The sequence below is a fragment of the Tinamus guttatus genome, unplaced genomic scaffold (assembly GCF_059628265.1).
Source record: "Tinamus guttatus ecotype Peru unplaced genomic scaffold, ASM5962826v1 Tinamus_guttatus_pri_ptg000035l, whole genome shotgun sequence".
In the NCBI taxonomy this organism is placed as follows: Eukaryota; Metazoa; Chordata; class Aves; order Tinamiformes; family Tinamidae; genus Tinamus; species Tinamus guttatus.
The window spans coordinates 7996274-8016408 of record NW_028288569.1 but is presented as its reverse complement, the minus strand read 5'-3'; the positions used below and the strand labels follow the sequence as shown (position 1 = coordinate 8016408).

Sequence of the window (20135 nt, the reverse complement as noted above, 5' to 3'; positions counted from 1 at the left end):
TGGCCAGGCTTCCCCATCTCTCTGGGCATGGTGAGTTTGGCACCTCCAGGCTCCGAGTCCCAGGCTGTGGGCCCTACCAGTTAAACAAAAACATGGAGCTTGAGGTCCGGGATGGCATTCAGATGTTTGGCTTGAGCTGACCCTACTAATGGGCTTCCAATGGCCTCCCAAAGGTCTCTGAGCACCTGGCCCAGGAGCTGTTTGCTGGAGAATGCCTGAAGGCTGTGGGTGGTGGCACCGCAGGGAGCTGTGACAGGGTGAGCAGGCTGGGCAGAGCCAGCCCGGTGCCTGCAGTCCCCAGGGCCATGAGGTGCCATGAACTCAAACTGGTGTTTGGCCTCAGGGCGAGGAGGAGGGACCAGCCTGGTAGGGAGGCTGTTGGCAGAAGAGCCCGCAACTTTGATTACGGGACTAGAACTGACTGTAGGTGGCATTTGGCAAATATCTGCCCCCGCATCTGCCTGGTCTCTGCCTGCAGCATGCACTTTTCCTCTGCCTGATGCTCTTTAATGGGCAGCTGCCTTTACTGGAGGTCCTTGAAGGACTGGCCGCTAACTCCCCATTTGGCTGCATGAGGCCCGTAAAGCTGGATCTGATAACCCGGGACACACAAAGCGATCAAAGCGTGGTGCTGTCTGCCTGCTTATCAGCGCGTAATCCCGCCTCTGGCAGCGGGCCCGGCGCTGGCAGCCGAGGCCGTCGCGCGCGCGCGTTTCCTTAACGCACGAGCTGAGGGCTCCTTCTCCAAAGCCACGTTGCTACTGCATCGTGCAGGAAAAGCTCCTGGGACATGGTCACTGACACGGGCAGAGGGGTTTGCCTTATCGGATGTAATGGGCTTGCTGTCCTTGTGGGCATGGTTTTGTAGTTAAGCAGCACCAGGAGTAGCACTCCTGGGAGTGTGGTGTCAGTTCTGTTGGCTGTGTGTGTGTGAGAGGGGAGAATCCTCCTGGCTATATATAACTTTTTGTAATGACAATGATTTATCTTCCTTCAACATCTCTAATTATCATCTGTCTATTTATTGGAATGAATATTAGGTGGTGAGTACAGTTCTCTGTGACTATAACTTAAAGAGGGTGGTGGTGGCTGTTTTTCCAACTCCCCTCAGACTAGCTGGGCTCTGCTTGGTGCCAAATCTGAAGAGACTAAGCAAAAGTTGCCGGAATCTGGCTTTGTGCTTCATTATCTTGAGACGAAGAAAGTTAATGTTGTACTGCAGAGCTGCTGGGTACCTCTGTAGGTTAATGCCAGCAGAAGAGCGTGGTGCAGCAGCACAAAGTCCTGTGACACTCGCTCTGGTGTTTATCAGTCCCTGCTGTGGGTGGGATGGACAACTGGTTTAAAAGGGCTAAGTTCTAGACTCTAGTATCAGTGATGAAATAGCTCTATGTGTCTGAGAAGTCCCTGTAATTCCCTTCCTCTTCCCTCTTTTCAGCTGTGTGCACATCCTGATGCAGTTAAGTGCTCTATAGAGGTCTACAGAGAAGCAGTAACAAGGTGTCGAGACCTTCAAATCTCATGAAAAGTTTGGTTTTGGGCACCCAAACCTTTGCTTGAAGTCTGTTACATGTGGCCGCTCATGGTCACTGTATTTCAGACTTGCACCCTGGGCAGCATTTGCTTTAACAGTCCTGGGAACTCTTCAGTGATAAAGCAAGGAATCTGGGCAGGAAGCTGAAGTACTTGGCGAGATCTTCACTTGAAAAAAATGTTATTCTCTATTATTCCAGTTGCAATCCTTAAGCTTTGCTTTCTTGCCATAAAACTTGCTTGATTGCCTTTTTCTGAAGCTGGCAAAGCCCAGTGTTGTTTGCTCATTTTCTCACTTTGATGGTGCACAAAATGTATTTCCTTAGGTCTTGCTCTCACATTGCTTCATGACTTTTTTCCCCTCAAATAAAAGTGAAAACTTGGAGAATGCTTTAGAGATTAACTGTTACTACCAATATTTCTGCTCCCTTGGCTTTGATAACCTGCTTTCTGTTGACAGGCTCTTCTCCCTTATTTTTCTTTTGCTGTGTTCTGACTTTACAGCTCCTCAGAACCAAAGCCCAGTTCAAGGGCGACACAAAAACAATTTAAAATTTCTGAAATGTTTTTCTTGAAGGAGGGGGGAGGGAAAAAAACACATAAGCCTAAACCTCTGAGAAGGTTTTTTTGGAAGGGTATCTGTCATTAGAAAGATTCCTGCCCTTTGCATACTTTCCCTACGTTTTGGAAGGAATTATCTTGCTTTAAAAGGTTAAGCATACCAGACTACTCCAACCAGATGGACATTGGGGAAGAACATTTTAAAATTAATTAGCATCAGTTATTTTGCCATTTTATTGCCAAATATTACAGATATTTCATATTTGCTACGATGTGCTGATCTGGGTCGTGACCTGATACTGTTCCTTTCACACAGACCAAGCAGTTGCTATTTCATGATGCTGTTTCCTACAAATGTGATGTTTTCTTGCTATTCATCTTTATGACAAAGCAGCAACAGAATCAAATGCACATTCAGCTAAGCTATTTAGAAACTGGACTTTAAATTTTCATAAGGGTAGTTGAGAAGAAGGACCCAGGGCAATGCAGGCCAGGCAGCCTGCTCTCCATGCTTGCATGAGGAGCGGCTGAGAAAGCTGGGCTGGTTTAGCCTGGAGAAGAGAAGGCTTGGAGGGGACCTTAGCAATGTGTGTAAATGGCTTAAGGGAGAGATTCAAGAGGATGGATTCAGACTCTTTTCAGTGGTGTCCAGCAACATGACGAGAGCAACAGCCACAAACTGAAGCCAAGGAAGTTCTGTCTGAGTCTGAGGAAAAAAATTCTGGACTCTGAGGGGACAGAGCACTGGCACAGGTTGCCCAGAGACTCCTCCTCTGGCAATACTCAAAACTCTTGGTGCTGTTTGATCTGGGGGCAAGATTATGGGCTGACAAACTGCAAGTTGCTGGACTTTGACAGTGGATCTACAGGTATAAATCTCTCCTGCTGTGGGTGAAGTCACCCCACAAAGATATAGCATGCTGCTCTACGCTGCCCCCAGGGGTGAACTGCATGCATCCTGTGTCATCTCAGGCCTGCATACAGAGACTGTCTCTATCCATCTTGCATGGCAAGTAAAAAAGGTGGTACTCAAATACTCTCAATGACACAACCACTTGACTAGTGAAAAGTCAAATGGACAAGGAGTGAAATTGTTGAAAACGTTGGTACTTGTTAACAGGTACAGACTCTTCCCAGGTCAGGCTTCTTCAGTCTACAGATACAGAAATAAAAGTAGCTTGAAACCATCAGACAACTTTCAAGCCGAGTTTTGAAACATGCCACAGAGGTCTGAGTCGCTAAATGCTAAGAGCAAATGTTTAGCTTGCCTCTGCAAACCACAGCAGAGAAAAAGAATAGTTCTGAAGCATACTTTCAATAAAATAAATGCTTATCTTGGATCTATGCAAATATACATTGTCATTTAAAAGTCTGTGCAAACTGAAAAATAAATCAAGTTTGGGTTTAAGGATTATTTTTTCCAGAAGTTTTGACTTGAATTCCTTTTGGGTTTAATCCCAAAAATGCTCTGACACAGAACCTCTTCCTATATGAGATTTTCCTATATGTGAGACTTCCTTGGTGATCTAATGGGCTTTGGTTAGAAGCAGCTGGAATTGCTGTATCCTTCACCTTGGAATAACCCAAACAAGAGCTGAAGGAAGTCAAAGTTGAGAACTGACCAGTTAATACTACCATACTACCACCCAAGTTTCCCGGATCTGCTTCAAGAGAAGCAGAATGCCAAATTGTGTTTAGAATTAGCCATTTGAACCCATGATCGTTGGTAAATGTGAGAAGAAGAAATATAAAGGACATGAAATGGTCAGGGCTCAGCTCTCCTTATTAATTTTCTTACAGTGCTTGCAGCAGGAGTTGTCACTTGCATTTCTGTGGCATCCCAGCCACAATAAAGGACTGCTCCAGTGGTGATGAGTTGAAGAGCTGGTTGCTGCACAGCTCTTAAATTGCATCTCTTGCACCTGCCTACAGCAGGGAGAGGGGACAGCCAAGAGGTGCTTGAGCTGCCTCTCATCAAGGGAGGGCTTAACCTGTGCTTCCACAGCCTGGATAAGTGACTGCTCCAGCCGCTGAGCTCTTTGAAAGGGAAAAAAAAATGACACCCACCTTCAAAAAGAGGATTTCAGACTCTAAGAACGTAAATCTACAGGAGAGCTGGGATTTAGGATGATCTGCAGTGTTCAGCTTTTCCTATTTGGCTGCCTTGGGCAGCTCCCCAAACAGTGGCTCTTGCGAATCCCCCTCTGAGGCACTTAACTCTCCTTGGATGCCGAGACTCCATACGTGCACGTAATTCAGGCATGTGGACTGCATTAGGGGGCCACATGCACACATCCCTTCATGGATTAAGATCTGAAAGAGTCTGTATCCTCTGTTATCAGTCAATTAAGACCTCTCTTTTTCCCTTCCAGTTCTCCTTTTTATTTTAAAATCCAAAAAAAAAAAAAAAAACCCACACTCACACATATCATATTTAATTTTCCCTCTATCTGTTTGGAGGAGTGGTTGAGGCAGGTGCCAGCTATTTCCAGGGTGATACAGCTAAGGCAGGAGTGGCTACCTTCATAAGATGCGGAGTTACAGAACCTGGTTCACTGCAGTGAAATCATGTTCTTCCCTGCAAGCTTTCACCACCTGGTTCTCGCTAGTGAGTTCACGACTGTATATAGTCCATGCTGTAGCCAAATCAAAAGAAAATCCCCCAAGCAGAGATTTGGCTAGGAAGGGAAAGAGCATCTTGTTTCTTCAAGAAGAGAATGGGTATTAACAGTGTTTATACTGATGCCTGCTTGTTTTGTGAAATGGTGCACCTATTTTAATTCTCAGTTAATTTAGTGCTAGGTTGAGAAACTTCTTTTCAGACTTTAGCAGAAAGCATGTATTCTTAATAAAATATTTCTGCTGGGCTTTGTGAAAGATTCCTTTAACCACACTAAGCAAAGAGACCATTCACAGTATGTAATTACAACCCATGAGCTCAGAGTTTGTTTAGACAGACCTTTTTATTTAGGGCTGAGCTGTATTCCCTGGAAATTGCTGCAAAATTCTCAGATTAAATATGAGGGTGCTCAGATCCTGCAGGACTGAGCTCCTTTAAGAGACTGCCCTCAAGAGCTGTGCTGCTGAAGTCATCCAGGGACTGATGCCTCCAGCACCTACAAGTGTTTGCAGCTTTGAGCTCCAAGCCCTTTTGAGGTCTTGTTTGGCAGGTGCAAGTGTTTGGGGCAGGCTGCAGTTTAGGCTGTGCTTAGGGTAGGGGCACTTTATTAAGGCAATGTGCTTCCAACTAAGCAGCAACCCCAGCAGCCCATTTGAGTGTTGTACACACGTGCATGGCCATGCACACAAACAGAACACACTGTAACAAATAAATAACTTTAAAAAAATCAAACTCCAAAGTCAGCTCTGCTGGAATTGCTGCTTCTCTGAGCAGCCTCTGCTGGCGTAGCACGTTACACTGCTGGCCAACAGGACCACGGAGCCAGGGGAAGACGTGCCTCAAAAAAAAGCTCGGAGAAGAGCAGAGGGAAACGTGCGAAAATTAACTGTGATACCAGAGATTTAACAGCAGTCTGGTCAGCACGGAGTTGTAATCTAGTTTCTTTTCTCGTTGATTTAAGCTGTAATAATAAGCAGGGAGTGACTATGATGCCCCCCAAAAACCAAGAGTTTGTATAACCTGTGAGATTGTATTTGGCAACTTGAAGTGCTTTGTTTTGACATCTTTTCCATTAGTGGTTGTTGAAACCAGTGTTATTGAGGGGAGGAGTAAGACAGATTATTGAGGAGCTTTTATCTGTTCATTTAAAAAATTAGTAGGCAAAATACAGGAAACTACTGCCATGTGGCAATGCCCCTCCTTTTAAATGCAGATTTGGAAGAATGTATTTAGAATAGTAGCTATAGAAAGAAAATTATCACCTTCCTCTTTTTGTTTTACCCCCCAAATCATCACTAGTAGCCCAACTCATTGAGAAATTTCTAAAAATGAAAGCATGCAGTATTTTTCATTTTTCGCCAATTTTGTCTCTTGCTTATTTATGTGGAATTTTAAGTCTGGGATTACCTGTTAATGTTTGCTTGTATAAATATCGTAAATCACCTTTGGGAACTACTTTAAATTCTGCCTCCGACTTTCCTTTCTTAAAGTTCCTTATTTTACTTCTTTATGACTAACAGCTATATCTTGTTTTATCCTGTCTTATACTCAAATTTATTCCCGTAATGATGCAGAGTCTCTTAACAGTAGTCAGTTGAAAACAATTTAGATCTCTGATATTAAGGTGATGATTGTGTACCATAATATCTTTGATTTGGAATGAAAGCCTTAAATGTGACCCACAAAATATGCTCATCTTTGAAGGACTAATACATTTCAAATCATCTGGAGTAAGAGAAATTTGTGCATTCGTCCTTTCCCTTCCACTTGAAGTAATCAGGATATTGGGACCATACAACACTGGCATGGCATTCATAACATATTGGTAGTTCTTACAGAAAAGAAGAAAAAGCTACTTAGTTTTTTACTTAGAAATGCCAAGTTATTGACATGATACTGTTGAAGAATTTTCCTGGCTAGTACTTCCTTGACATCTTCCAGCCTTTGGGCTGGAGAAAGCTAAAAATGGTTGTCTAAGCTTAACATTTTTATGAATCATTCTGACTCTGTAGAGTTTGTTTAGTAATTCTTTTTGCAAAGATCTGTGACACAAAATACAGCAAATACATATGAATAAATAGATAAGAAGGTAAATTTTATGTGGTAATGACCAAATTCGAAAAACTAGTATCCCATTAGTTCTTGTGTATTAATTACACCGCTAAATATTTTTTAAAGTTTTTTAAGAATATTTCCTAGACTTCAGTAATTCAGGCTTTCACAATTGTTATTTTAAAAAAACAGTTGGAACAGATTTTTCTCAAGTGGCTCAATTACATCCATCTGACTATCAGCAACATTAGAAGCATGTGAAATTCAGTAATTGGGGAGCTGGTCACTGGTGCAGATGAGTAATTTGACATATGCAGATACTGCCATTAATTTTTCATGAGAACCATGTAAGAGAACCTGTGTATTGTTTTCTAATTATTAACTGTCTGGGTTTGAGTCATAAAATATTTATATACCCAGACAGTAGACCATCGTAATCAAGCAAAAACACAATGAGATTTAGCTCAATTAATAACTGTAGAATTTGGCTGAGCGTTATTACATTCTTGGCAGTAGGAAAAACTGGACTTTCCAACAGCAAGTGCCAATGCAAAATGCATTGGCAAGGAACAAATGTCAGCTTAGATCTATGAAATTCCCTTCTTCAGGCAGTAAAAGTGGAATTAGTCTGGTTTGCATTAGCATAAAAATACCCAAACTCTGGTATACTACTGTGTAGCTAAGTAAACAGGTATCCTTTAGTGGCCCAAATTCTGTCCTTGGTTTTGGTAACACATTGTCTGCAGCGGAGCTAATTTGGATTTATAGCCACAACAAACACTGTGGCTGTGCCCTGATTCTTCTGTGTGCTCCATTTATTGATACTAATATTATTCAGCTCACAGCAGCTAAATGTGTGCTGTGAAGTGAGCAGCCGTGGTTGTTACAGAGCCTGTTTTACTACATTAGAGACCGGTGGGTCTCTAATCATGATATTTAGTAGGATGTCACAAATGAATGACTTTGCTCTGCCTCTCTATTTTAGGAAAGAAAGATTTCCTAAGATAGATGAGCTGGAAGATAAGTGAGGGAGTTGCTTTCCTTTAACTTTTGTTTTAAGCGTGATGCTCATTTTTCTTCCTATCATTCTTTTCATCTGCTATCCCAAATTATTCTTCTAATTTGGGCTGCAGATCTGATGAGAGCAGACATGATTTCACATATCTGGTATCATTTTTTTAGTTGGTGACAAAAATCCCCCTTATTTACGTGAAGGCTGCCTTTGGATATCTCTGATATGCAGCCACACAGGCAGGAAGAGGGAGGAATCTATGAAGTAAATCTGCCAGATTAAAAATACATACTTAGGTTTGGACTTTTGTTTTCCAAGAAGCTCCCAAGAAACCATGCATATGGATCCCATTTCCTGCCGAAGTTTGCTTGAAACACTTGTGAAGTCAGCGTGTCGCGCTTCAAAGCTCCTCGGTTAAGCTAGGAGCCGGGCCGCAAACACTCTGCTCCTGTGGTGGGATGTGGCCTCACCGATGCCGTCGGGCAACCCTCCCTCCTCACGTCTGAGGACGAGCCCCCTTGCTCCACTCTCTTGGAGGGCCCTGAGGACGAGCCCCCCTCGCCCCGCTCTCTTGGAGGGCCCTGAGGACGAGCCCCCCTCACCCCGCTCTCTTGGAGGGCCCTGAGGACGAGCCCCCCTCGCCCCGCTCTCTTGGAGGGCCCTGAGGACGAGCCCCCTCGCCCCGCTCTCTTGGAGGGCCCTGAGGACGAGCTCCCTGGCCCCGCTCCTTTGGAGGGCCCTGAGGAGAAGCCCCCCCGCCCCATTCTCTTGGAGGGCCCTGAGGACGAGCCCCCTCGCCCCGCTCTCTTGGAGGGCCCTGAGGACGAGCTCCCCTCGCCCCGCTCTCTTGGAGGGCCCTGAGGACGAGCCCCCCTCGCCCCGCTTTCTTGGAGGGCCCTGAGGACGAGCTCCCCTCGCCCCGCTCTCTTGGAGGGCCCTGAGGACGAGCTCCCTCACCCCGCTCCCTTGGAGGGCCCTGAGGACGAGCCCCCTGGCCCCGCTTTCTTGGAGGGCCCTGAGGACGAGCCCCCTTGCCCCGCTCTCTTGGAGGGCCCTGAGGACGAGCCCCCTCGCCCCGCTCTCTTGGAGGGCCCTGAGGACAAGCCCCCCTCGCCCTGCTCTCTTGGAGGGCCCTGAGGACAAGCCCCCCTCGCCCCGCTCTCTTGGAGGGCCCTGAGGACGAGCCCCCCTCGCCCTGCTCTCTTGGAGGGCCCTGAGGACAAGCCCCCCTCGCCCCGCTCTCTTGGAGGGCCCTGAGGACGAGCTCCCTCGCCCCGCTCTCTTGGAGGGCCCTGAGGACGAGCTCCCTCACCCCGCTCCCTTGGAGGGCCCTGAGGACGAGCTCCCTCGCCCCGCTCTCTTGGAGGGCCCTGAGGACGAGCCCCCTCGCCCCGCTCTCTTGGAGGGCCCTGAGGACGAGCTCCCTCGCCCCGCTCCCTTGGAGGGCCCTGAGGACGAGCTCCCTCGCCCCGCTCTCTTGGAGGGCCCTGAGGACGAGCCCCCCTCGCCCTGCTCTCTTGGAGGGCCCTGAGGACAAGCCCCCCTCGCCCCGCTCTCTTGGAGGGCCCTGAGGACGAGCCCTCTCGCCCCGCTCCCTTGGAGGGCCCTGCGGGCCGAGCGGCAGTGCCGCCATCGGCGCTGCTGGATGTCTTGGGGCTTGGTTGTGTGTTGGTGTTTCTCTTGCTGTTGTCATGTGCAGGGAGATAGCTGGGTTGCAGAAGGCCACCCGTACATGTGAAGCTCATTGAATGCTATTCTCTAACAGAAGCATTATTTTGTAAAGGGGGGGTAAAAAGAAAAAGTATACATGTAAGCGCATACATGTGTTTTTGGTATTTGGACCTATTTAATTGTATCATTAGCTTGGCCAAATAGCATGACATGGGTAAGTGTGATTGTGGCTTTCTTATAATTTAACCAAAGTGATCACATGTATTGTGTGCTGGCTACACGCACTATTAAGCTTGATCTTTGTACAATCAAAGAAAAAAATAGTGTAAAAAACCCAGCATGGGAAGACCCAGGGCTTCTAAATATGTTAAACTCATTACAAAAGACGCTTGAAACTTAGTCTTGCTAATGCTTGGTGATGACGCCTCATTGACTAAAAGCAGTGGTCCTAAATATTTGCAAAGAATTGCAGTGGTGCCATATGCCTTTTCTTCTAAGTAGAATATAGATGATTCCTTGGGAATCGTCTATAGTCAGAAGGCTACTGCATACTCAAATGTGCATCTTTGACCGTGTCCAGCCACGTGCTGCCAAACCACACACATTAAAAAGGAGCTGAAGTGGCAGTGTCTAGGTCCAGAAAAAACAAAACACTTCAGATACAATGCTACCTGGTTTGATGTCAAAGCTTGGATGCCCCTGCAGTGTGTTGCGATATAGAGATTGCCCTACTTTGCCTCTCTGCCACAGCTTCTCATGGCTAAAATGGGGTTAAGCCCCCTTATTTAATTCCAAGGGGTCTTGCAAGAAGTACACTGTGCATTTTATTGAGAGGGATAGAATAAGAAGTAATCCATCTTCTCTTATCTTTCTCATGTTTGTGAATGGGTATTATGCTAATTTAGGGAGAGAAAACACTTTTATTGGCATCAGTTCTTTTGTCTTCTGCATCTGTCTCTGTGAACCTTTAACTTAAAATAAAATCACACAGAGACCACAAGTCAGTCTCAATGGCCAGACACATTTATTCGGGTTCTTTTCAGAGCTAGGAGAGCTGAAAGAATAAGGTTTCATCAAAATGTATTTGTCAAGAAGATGAGCACTCAAGATAAACACCACAGCTGATGCCAGAAAAGAAATTAAAACAGGACATTCTCTGCACGTGGTTTCTTTAAGCAAAATCAGATGGATTTGCCTCTCAGGACACCAGGATGGGAGCTGCTTTTTCATGCTAGATGCTATATTTTCTCTGCCTTTTTTTTCTGACTTTAATTTTATATCTGTGATAGTGTCTGAAGTGATTATTCATATTGCTCATCCCACTTCATCCCTGCTAATCAGAAAGTTATTTGCAGGTCAGAGGAAGGTGTAAGCTAGCCACAGTTTTTCTGAGATCTTCAGGGTAGTAGACAAATTCTCTATGCAGTTGTTTCTTCTGTATTTATTGCCTACTCTGAATAAATGCAGTGCAATAAATGTATTTAAACCTACAAACAAGCATCCCCCCTCCTTTGCCTTTAATTCCATCAGCTTTCCTGCACGTTTGTGTTTCCAGTCTCCGATGCTTGTGAGTGAAGGAGCTCGAAAGCAGCGGGAAGGCTGGTGTTTGTGTGGCTGTGTGAAGGAAATATTTTTGTTCCTAAGGACGAATTGCTCTTTTTGCAGCTGTGATCTGACACGTTTTTCTCATTAGCACCACGGCCACACGCTGGTGCCCTCTTAGGCTCAAAGCAAATGGCCCCTGTATGGGGCAGCTTGGGACCGTGGGCTCTTATGGCCACGGCTGGTTTTGTAAATCCTGCTGCAGCCCTACTAGGTGTCCTACTGCAAATGGACTTGGTATTTAAAGCCAGCCCTAAATAATGTTTCTGGTAGGAGTCCGGATGCCGTCACTGAAACTCTTCAGACAGAGGAGCAGCTATTTACGCATCCTCATTTGTGATGAGAATGATAAACGCCTGTTAGCAGATAGGGGTAAGAAATGGAGCCCGTCGCCTCTCAGAGGGGCTTGTAGGGACAAGCGTTTCTCACCCCCATGGACACATTTAAGTGCTGACAAGAGCCACCCTCTGGGAGCGGATCCGCTGGCGTGGGAGACGTGCCGGGTTTTCCTGGGAAGCGCCGTGTCGGGACGCGCGTCCTGAGGGAGCTGCCCCGTAGGTGGCGCGAGCGACCCACTCTAGCGCTCGGCACCGGCCTCCCCAGTACGGATTCTTTAATTATTAATAATATTATTTTAAGCAAAATGGTAAAAACATCAGAGTCCTTTATAGAGGTGCTACTGGTCAGGGCAACGCTTCCACCCAGCGTTTACTGGGGCACGTTCTTGCAGGAGCCACGAGCACCCGGCATGTCACAGTGAACTATAAGGATTTTTTTATGGTAAAGACATAGTTTTTTATCTTAACGGTGTCCATTAGAGCCCTTTGGGAGTGCCCTCTCATCTCTAGCTGTTGCAGACATCGACAGGTCAAGCTTGCAAACAGCTTATTTATGGTATTGACCATGGCAAAGCTGACATGATTTGAGCATTAACAGATTTCACTCCTTTCTGGCATCCTGTCTTTTAATATTTGATTATTTTTTTCCCGAAAAACTTTCCCTGGTTCAGCAAAGGCCATGAAGTCTATTTTCTAGCTGTCCTAACAGTCTGCCATGTTGGAATGTGCTTTGCTCTGAGTGCACAGAAACCTGCACAGATTTTTCTGCTGCTTGGTAGAAAGGGTGAAGAGCAGCCCTTTGATCTTAATCTTTGCATACTTAGGGAAGAAAGAGAGTGCCTTTTCAGGGTGTCTGCAGTTGATACGCCGTTATACCTCACACGGAGGGGCCAGGTTCATTCCCATCTAGGTTTAATCACACATGAAACAGTGTTGATATTCCACATGTGGCCGCAATAGGAGGAGGTAACACATGGCTGCAACTCCAGGGATTTACTCTGCTCTGCTCAGCATTGCTACGCCTGAGAGTAAAATCCTCTGTAGGTAGCTAAAACTGAAAAGGGAAGGGAAGTCGAAGGAGGACTGTCTGTACAGACCCTCTGGTCTCTAGTTACTCACAACAACTGAATAACTGTATGGCTATTTATTTATTACATTTTTAAGCCAGATGGAATAGACACTTGTTTTCAGGTGCTGTAAAGAGAACCCGATGAAGGAACTCAAGAACAAATATGTTTTTGTAACTCGAGATAGAGAAATAGGTGTCTCGAGAAGGCCAAGTAGGAGAGTTAGATAAAGTGCAGAGAAAGTGCAACTAAACCAGGGGAATTGAAGAGTTGTCTTAGAAGGAAAGGCTGATAAGGCTGTGGTGTTTCACTTTGGAGAGAAGAATCCCGAGGGCTGATGTGCCTGAGGTCTGAAAAATCCTCAGGGGGATACAAATGGTGCACACAGCACTGTTTTAATTAAGTGTTGCAATACAGAGCTAGGGGCATATGTGAAAATAGCAGAGGATTGTATTAAAATAGGTACAACAAAGTACTACTTTAAGTAGGTGTATGGTGAATTAAAACCTGCTGCCAGAGGCAGCTGTGGCATCTCCTAAGTCTCCTGCTGTGGATACTGGTGCCCAGTGGATATGAACCACAGAAGGCCTTGCATGCACTCCTGAAACACCATCTCCTTTTGTAACGTTCAGAGAGGGACTACTGGGTTCATGCACCATTGATCTGACTCAGGAAGGTATTCCTTATGTTCCTATGTTCCTAAAGCTTCTTTTCTGATGCTGCTATTCCCCTGCTATTTCTCCTTGGTGTTGCTTGGTGTCACCTGTTTGTTTAGCAGGTGACTATTTATTCTGCCAAACCTACCACGGCCCACTTTGTGGATACTGCTTGATAGTGCTGTTTGTTCCTGCCGTACTTGACAGGAAGGCTCCTGAATCCCATTTTTGTCCTTCAAGGCTAGGTCTCTCACTCAGGAAAGAGTTGTTCTGTTCCTTGGAGTTATTCTGTTATTTGGAGGCCAAGTAATGTGGTGTTTGATTGATCTGCAGTCCTGATATAGACCCAGACATCTGTACATTAATAGTCTCTGAGTAAGGTCTTGTGGATTGAAACTGTTGCGGTGAATCTCTGTAGAGTGGAAGCACTAATCTTGTATGTGTGCATAAGAACCATGGCATAGGATTGAAAGAATAGTCTCTACCTTTGGCGCTTTCATCCTACAGGCATGAGACCTGTAGATATGGTTTGTGTTACATGGGTGAAGCAAAAATTTTGGATATGCTCAAGAGCTATGGCAAGGAGATGTGCTACAGCTAAAGCCTGGTAAAGGGGGAAAAAAAGCCATTTTGGTCTTCACAGCAGACATACCTGTTTTTGTGATACATTCTCCACTGTTTTGGTTCTTTTAGTTTCACAGCACCTGTAGCAGGTAAACTGCCTGGGCTTAAAGGACAAGATGGGCCCAGTATCTCACACTGTAGTGTAGATCACTGTATCTCACTGTGTAGTTGGAGACACTGCCAGATGTGCCATGGGGAGTTAGAGCTGCCTGGAAAATCCCACTAGGCACCTCTTGGCACCTGCAGGAACCCCCATGGGCTTGAGCGCTTGTTCCTCATAATTCACACAGCAAACTCCTTATGTGCTGTCACTTTGAGATGGGCCAGGGGCTGCAAGGACAGGAACTTGAAGTAAAAGCCCCTTGGGAAGGTTAGAAGAACTCCCCTTAGAAAAATTTAGCTCAAACTTGATCTATTTTTACTATTTAATCCTATTCACCCTCTTAAGATGTCTTTGAATATTCCAAGCCCGGGGAGATCCATCCTCAGAGAAGATTAATGCGGAAGTAGCCCACTGGGTTTCTTGCTTTGGCAGCACAAGTCTGAAAAATTGGAAGTAATGATTTTGCAAGAAAGCATTGGTTGCACTCACTTCCTATGTACTTAAGTAATAAGAATGTTTTTTTAGATATGCAAGGTTATATACCTGCATAGAGAGGGCTCCACTTGCTTGAAAGTTAGTTGAGTTGAGGAAATAAAATAGTCACCGTCACTGTTTCACAGAGCTACACCCTTCCTAAAGGAGATGTTATAGTAATATCCAGAGGAGAGAATGAACTCATACAGACAGGAACTGTAATAAAAATCATCATAAAAATCAGACCCCTGAAAGTCTCCTTGGGTTCAGCTGCAGACTGCAGGAGATTCCTCATAAAAGCATTTGACACTTTAACGTGACTATGCATTGGATGGGAAAAGGGCGATGTCACCTGTGAAGAGTTAACGTTTTGGGCCTGTTCCTCATCAAACTAAACCCAAAGCTGCGTTTTCAGCAACAAAACTGCAGGCCACTTGGATTAACTGAAACTGGGTAAACCTTTTAAACTGTCAAATGTCAGGTGAAAAAATACCAGGGCAGCTGGGGCCGGGTGAGTGTTAAACCTTGTTCAGATGGCGTGTCCCCAAGTAATCAGGGAGCGCCAAGCACAGCTTCTCGTGTTCTTTTAGGATGAGCAGAGGTGCCAAGTGTGCAGAATTGGAAACTGTGAGGGTTTTTTCCTTTGCTTGATGTTGTGCAGACAGCAGAGACAAAATACCAAAAATGCTTGAAATCCTTGTGACCTTTCATTGCAAACTGTGAACTTTGTCCACTAACCTCCAGTTTCTATTTACACTGTCAGCAGAGACTCCTTGCTCTATTGCCTTTTCTTTCCCCTTCCCGTTTATCGTGTCTCGAGTGACAGCTCCACAAACACTGCACGGGAGGGGGGACCTGAGCGCGTTCCAGGACCGCTGCGCGTTCAAACCGCTGAGTCTCCGTGTTGTGGGCTGCTCGGAAATGCCCGTAACGCGAGCAGAGAGGCCCTGGCCTTGCTGTTTGCACACAAAGCAGGCATTCTGCAGCGAGCTTTCCCCTCGCCGTCGCCTGGCCGGGCTCACAGTCCCACGCCGCGTGCCAGCACCGCAGGGCTGCAAAGCTGCCCCATCTGCACCGTCCCCCATTTGCACCAGCAGTACGCGCAGGCCACTGTGGAGTAAACGCTCCAAAAATGCATTTGGTAAATGCTATGTCAGCTTCTCATCTAAATATCCCCGACTGCTGCCCCATGCTCCACTGTTCAGCCACCCTTTGTCCGTCACGAGTGGCCGGCCTACTGCGGGAACAAGTATGGGGGGCAGCTCAGATGTGTGTGCCAGAAATTGTTCCTGTGGCAGCTTGCTGTGAATTGTGATGTTTCACACTGTTGGCACAAGATGCCCTGATTTAAGAAGGGTAAGGATATCCTTAAGCCGTCTCTCAAGCAAACACCAACAACTGCACTGAAGTCCTTTGAAAGTAAACAAGAGGTTGAACTACATAAGAATTTGTTGGCTGGTGATTGATTTACTAACCTGATACATTCATGAACTATCATCAGGTGGCCAATTCTTCTGACTATATCTTAAATTTTACATCATTCTCCAATAGCAGTCCCTGAATTTTACAAGGCAAAGATGTTAACAAAGGTCCTGAACTCTTTGTGGTGTAGAAAATGGTATAGAAAAGCAGCATTTCCTGAGAGACTTCTGCAAAGTAAATACACCGGTATTTCCTAAAGAAACCCAGTGATTCCATAATGAATGATTACTTTGATAAATTAGGTTCATAAGGCTTTTTAGAGGAGACTATTCACTTCATACTACTTTTCTTTGGACATAGAAGATGTGGAAAAATGGATGGAAGACATTTGCCAAGCAATGACTGCAACAACATGCACTATATGTTGCTGTTACTGAATTATCTGTCAACAAACTACAAGCTTCAGAGCTTCCCAAGACCCACTTGTCTGTGCTGCACAAATATGAGGATTTATGCTTAATTCAAAGTCCATAAAAATGCTACTGTTTGGTGCAACAGTTTCCCAAACAGTTGCTCATGTCTTCCATGAAATTCCAGCCATCCGTATAAAAATCTGCTGCCTATTTTAGAAAATCTGTCTGTTCAGCCTAAGGAACTCATGAGGGCAAATCTATCTTGTTCTCTTCCTGCATTTCTCAGTACTAAAGCTTTCTGTGTCAATTATTGCTACCAAAACCCCAAACAAGCCCCTCTTCAAAACACAAGCTAAACCAACCATCTGGTTTACTCACAGTAATGCTCCGCTTGGTTAAAGAAGCCGCATTCAGCAACAGGAAAGTGAGTTTCTGAGCTACTGAAAAGCACTGTTACATTTGGAAAGAATTTTTCTTTTTGTAATTTCCCTTTAATTTCCTCCCATCCAGAACTGCTGAAAGGAATCTAAGGAAGTTTTGCAAGAATGGCTAAAGCAGTTAGGCAACTGGCTCCTGTTTAAAATCAGTGAATGGGTAAATGCTAGATAAGGTAGTTCTATGAAGACATAAATGATCTGAGGCTCAAGTTCCATTAAAAATCACCTAGTCCTTCTACCTTCCCTATCAGAGAGGAAAGAGGAAGGCTGGCAAACTAATCCTTATGATCAGAGAAGCAGGGATTGAATGGAGGGAAGTAAAGCATGGGAAGATGTGGAGAAAACAGAGGACAGAGGAGACAACTGTGCTGGTGAAGTTTGCATACTGAGAGATATAAAGTGTAGTTCAACATGAGAAAAAAAGGGAGAGAAAGAATATCAGACTATATAAATTGAAATATTACTTTCAGAGACTTAAGTTTTCTTTTGATTTGAGACAAGACCTCACATAAAATTGTCGTATCACCACACTAAGCCCCTATGAACTCAGCACAATATTTTTTTTCACTCTATTTGTTGATCAGCTTAGTGTGTCTGAAGTTAAACTCTTCACCCTTTCTGAATAGTTCTCTCTTTGTTCATTTCAATTGTCTTTTTTCAATCTAAAGATATTATTAAAATACCACATTTGGGTGGGTAGTGGCGGCCATGACACTGGAATAAAGTGCAGAAAAGCCAAAGCAATCTGAGGCAAGCTAGACATTCTGAGTACATTTCTAAAATACCTTATTGCTTAAATAAAATAAACTTAAATCCTTTAGCCTAGCAATTACTTTCAGATGTCTGATTGTTTATTCTTAAAGAACTGTCGCATCGGCCATTGGGAACTGACCAGCCTCACTTCAATATCTTCACAAGTTTCCTTTGAATATCCACTCCCTGCCTTCCATTGGAAACTACACACTCATCTTCATTGTCTCTTGTATTTATCTTAGTATGCTGTGTTTTATTTTATTGGAGGAAAATCTTAGCAGAACTGTTTGCGGCAGGATTTAGTTACAGGAAACCCAAAAGCTCAGCCTCAGTTTCGGCGGAGACAATTAGGTTGTTGACTTTGGTCGGTGCTCAGGACTTCTATTGGACCCAAATGCCTTTCAAGTGGCTCTGTGAGTTGATGCCCAAGTCTGAAAATTTTCTGGATTCTTGCTACAGATACAGGGCTTTGTTTCCTTTTTCATTTGAGGGATATTTCTAACCCGATCTGAATGCTTGGCTGAAATGCTTCTCCCTTCACTGAGTAAATAAAATACATAAAATAAATAGGAAATAACATAAAGAAAGGAAATCACATATTTTCCACAACTTTCCACACTTTTAGCCTTTATATATATATATATATATATATATAGTTCTCTGTGTCTTGATATCTGTGAGTTGCTGAGGACTGTGTATTTTTCTCAAAGCAATTTCATCGGGCATAAAAAATGCTAAATAATGGCTCTGTAATGGCTAGTTCAATTGCTGCTTTTAACTGTCTGCTAAGTGTATTTAGCAGCTCATGTTACTGTCTCATCTGCTGTAGGTAAAGGATGCTAAAAAACACATGATACTTTTTAAAAGCAATCCGTATGATTATATAACACAGGAAGATATTTATGGGAAGGTCTGAAGAAATTACTAATACAAAAAGCAACGTTCTCATGCGCTGTTTTAATCCACTACTGTAGAACTTCAACGGCAAAGTTATCAGAGTCCACTACCACTCTTGGATGGATTTTTTATTGCTGGGTGGATTGAGCTCTAAAACTTTCTTATGGATGCTCAGGGAGAATTTAAACGCTAGCTGGAAGGCATTTTGCTCTGCGTTGCCGTTTTGTGGACTAGAGCCCTTGGCTCCCTTCCTCGTGCTGTCGCTCCCCTCTAGAGCGTCCAGGCCTGAGCAGGCCGGGCTGGCCCACCCCGGTGCGGCGCGCGGCTCCGAGGCCTCCGAGGCGCACGGCTCTGAGGCCGGCGGCTGCCAGGCCCCCCTGGGCCTTGCAGTTGTTGCGGCCCGAGGAAGCCTGGAGGTTTCACCGAGCGGCGGATCCGTCACCGCTGGCTTTCTGCAGCTACGGAGCGGGTTTTGTTGGACTCTGCCCGTTTCACTTCAGCACTGAATTCTACAGGGTTGCTGTAACTAACAGAGAAGTGCGCTCCGTGTAGCTCATCCTCACCGGGCACTCAGAATGCCTGGGAGAATTCGCATCGACTCGCTGTCAACATGTGGAGTCTCTTAATTAGCTATCTAAAAACAACCCAGAATGCAGGACACTACTGTAATGCAGCTTGTTAAGCAATAATGCATTTTTTCTTCCAAAAGTCACACTCGGAAACAGACAATAGTCATAGGCATAAGAGGACTGTGGATACTATGAGCTAATGTCTACTTGTCAGAAACTTTTCCGTTAAGGCTTGAAGTGATGTTTAACATATTCTTCCTGTGATTGAGCTAAACTAAACATAGCATTAAACATGGATTTCCCAATGAATGTTAGTGTGCTTTACTTTTACATGCGCATGTTTGTGTGAACAGACATATGTGTTGATACATATTTGGGATATCAAAAAGTAGCTCAAAATCACAGATTGCTATATTCTAAGTATATAAGGGTTTTGGCATCGTTTTTCTAATGAAGCCTGTCATTTATCTTTCCTGATTGTAAAAATAGATTCAAAACAAGGTTCTTCAAACAAACGTGAAATACCAAAATTACATGTTTTCTCCTACTAAACAATGGCAAATGACTGAAAGTGTGGGTTTTCTAAATTACCTGGGGGGAAAAAAAATGCTGCTGACAAGGAGCACCCAATAGTATGTACCAAATATTCTTTCATGGGAAAATCAAATGCTCTGGTATATAGCAAACACTTGAACAACTTATCCAATCCTGCACCAGTGATAGCTTTAAGACAAGCTCCACTTTAACCGTTTGCACTTCGGTTTTGCCATTAAGGATCTCAGAGTAGGTATACTTACATTTAGCTTTCAGGAGAGGGCAGAAGGAGGACAGTTTGCTTGCTTTTCACTTTGAGAGGCCTAGATTTCCTGCTTGCGTTAGTCCTTTGGATATTTCCTTGATCTTCAGTTCGTCCCTAGAGGGGAAGAAAAAAAAAAGAGATTATAACAAATGCATGGGCACACTATTGCTATTATCCTATTTTGCAGAAATATTACAGAATATTAGCCAAGGTTTTCAGATATAAGTGGCTTAACTTAGTCTCTTAATTCTATGTTCAGACTCCTTGTTCAAGGTCTGCTGCTCAGCAGTGTGAAAACCTGGCAACTCGTCCACTTGGAGGGGCCTTCTCAGCTGGTCAACACTCGTGAAAACCCATGTAGTGGTTCGAAGATGGACCAAAAATCTGATGGCTAGGTACTTCGGTTTGGCAATCCTGAAACAATTGGGCTCTACATCAAAAACTGTGTTTAGATTTCAAGAAAGGCTCTTGAGCCTTGTCGCCTCCGCTTCAGCTGAGGTGCCGTGGGCCCCTCTCCGCACAGCAGCTACAG

General features: G+C 44.7%; 1 protein-coding gene across 1 annotated transcript in view; it reads right to left on the bottom strand.

Annotated features, from left to right (window-relative positions):
* Nucleotides 1-19690, bottom strand: part of COL8A1 (collagen type VIII alpha 1 chain) — a 30964-nt gene extending 11274 nt beyond the window's left edge. Inside the window, exon 1 of the mRNA XM_088533951.1 lies at nt 19602-19690. The gene's annotated coding sequence lies outside the window, so the exon portion shown is untranslated. The remainder of the gene's footprint in view (nt 1-19601) is intronic.
* Nucleotides 19691-20135: the final 445 nt, after the last annotated feature.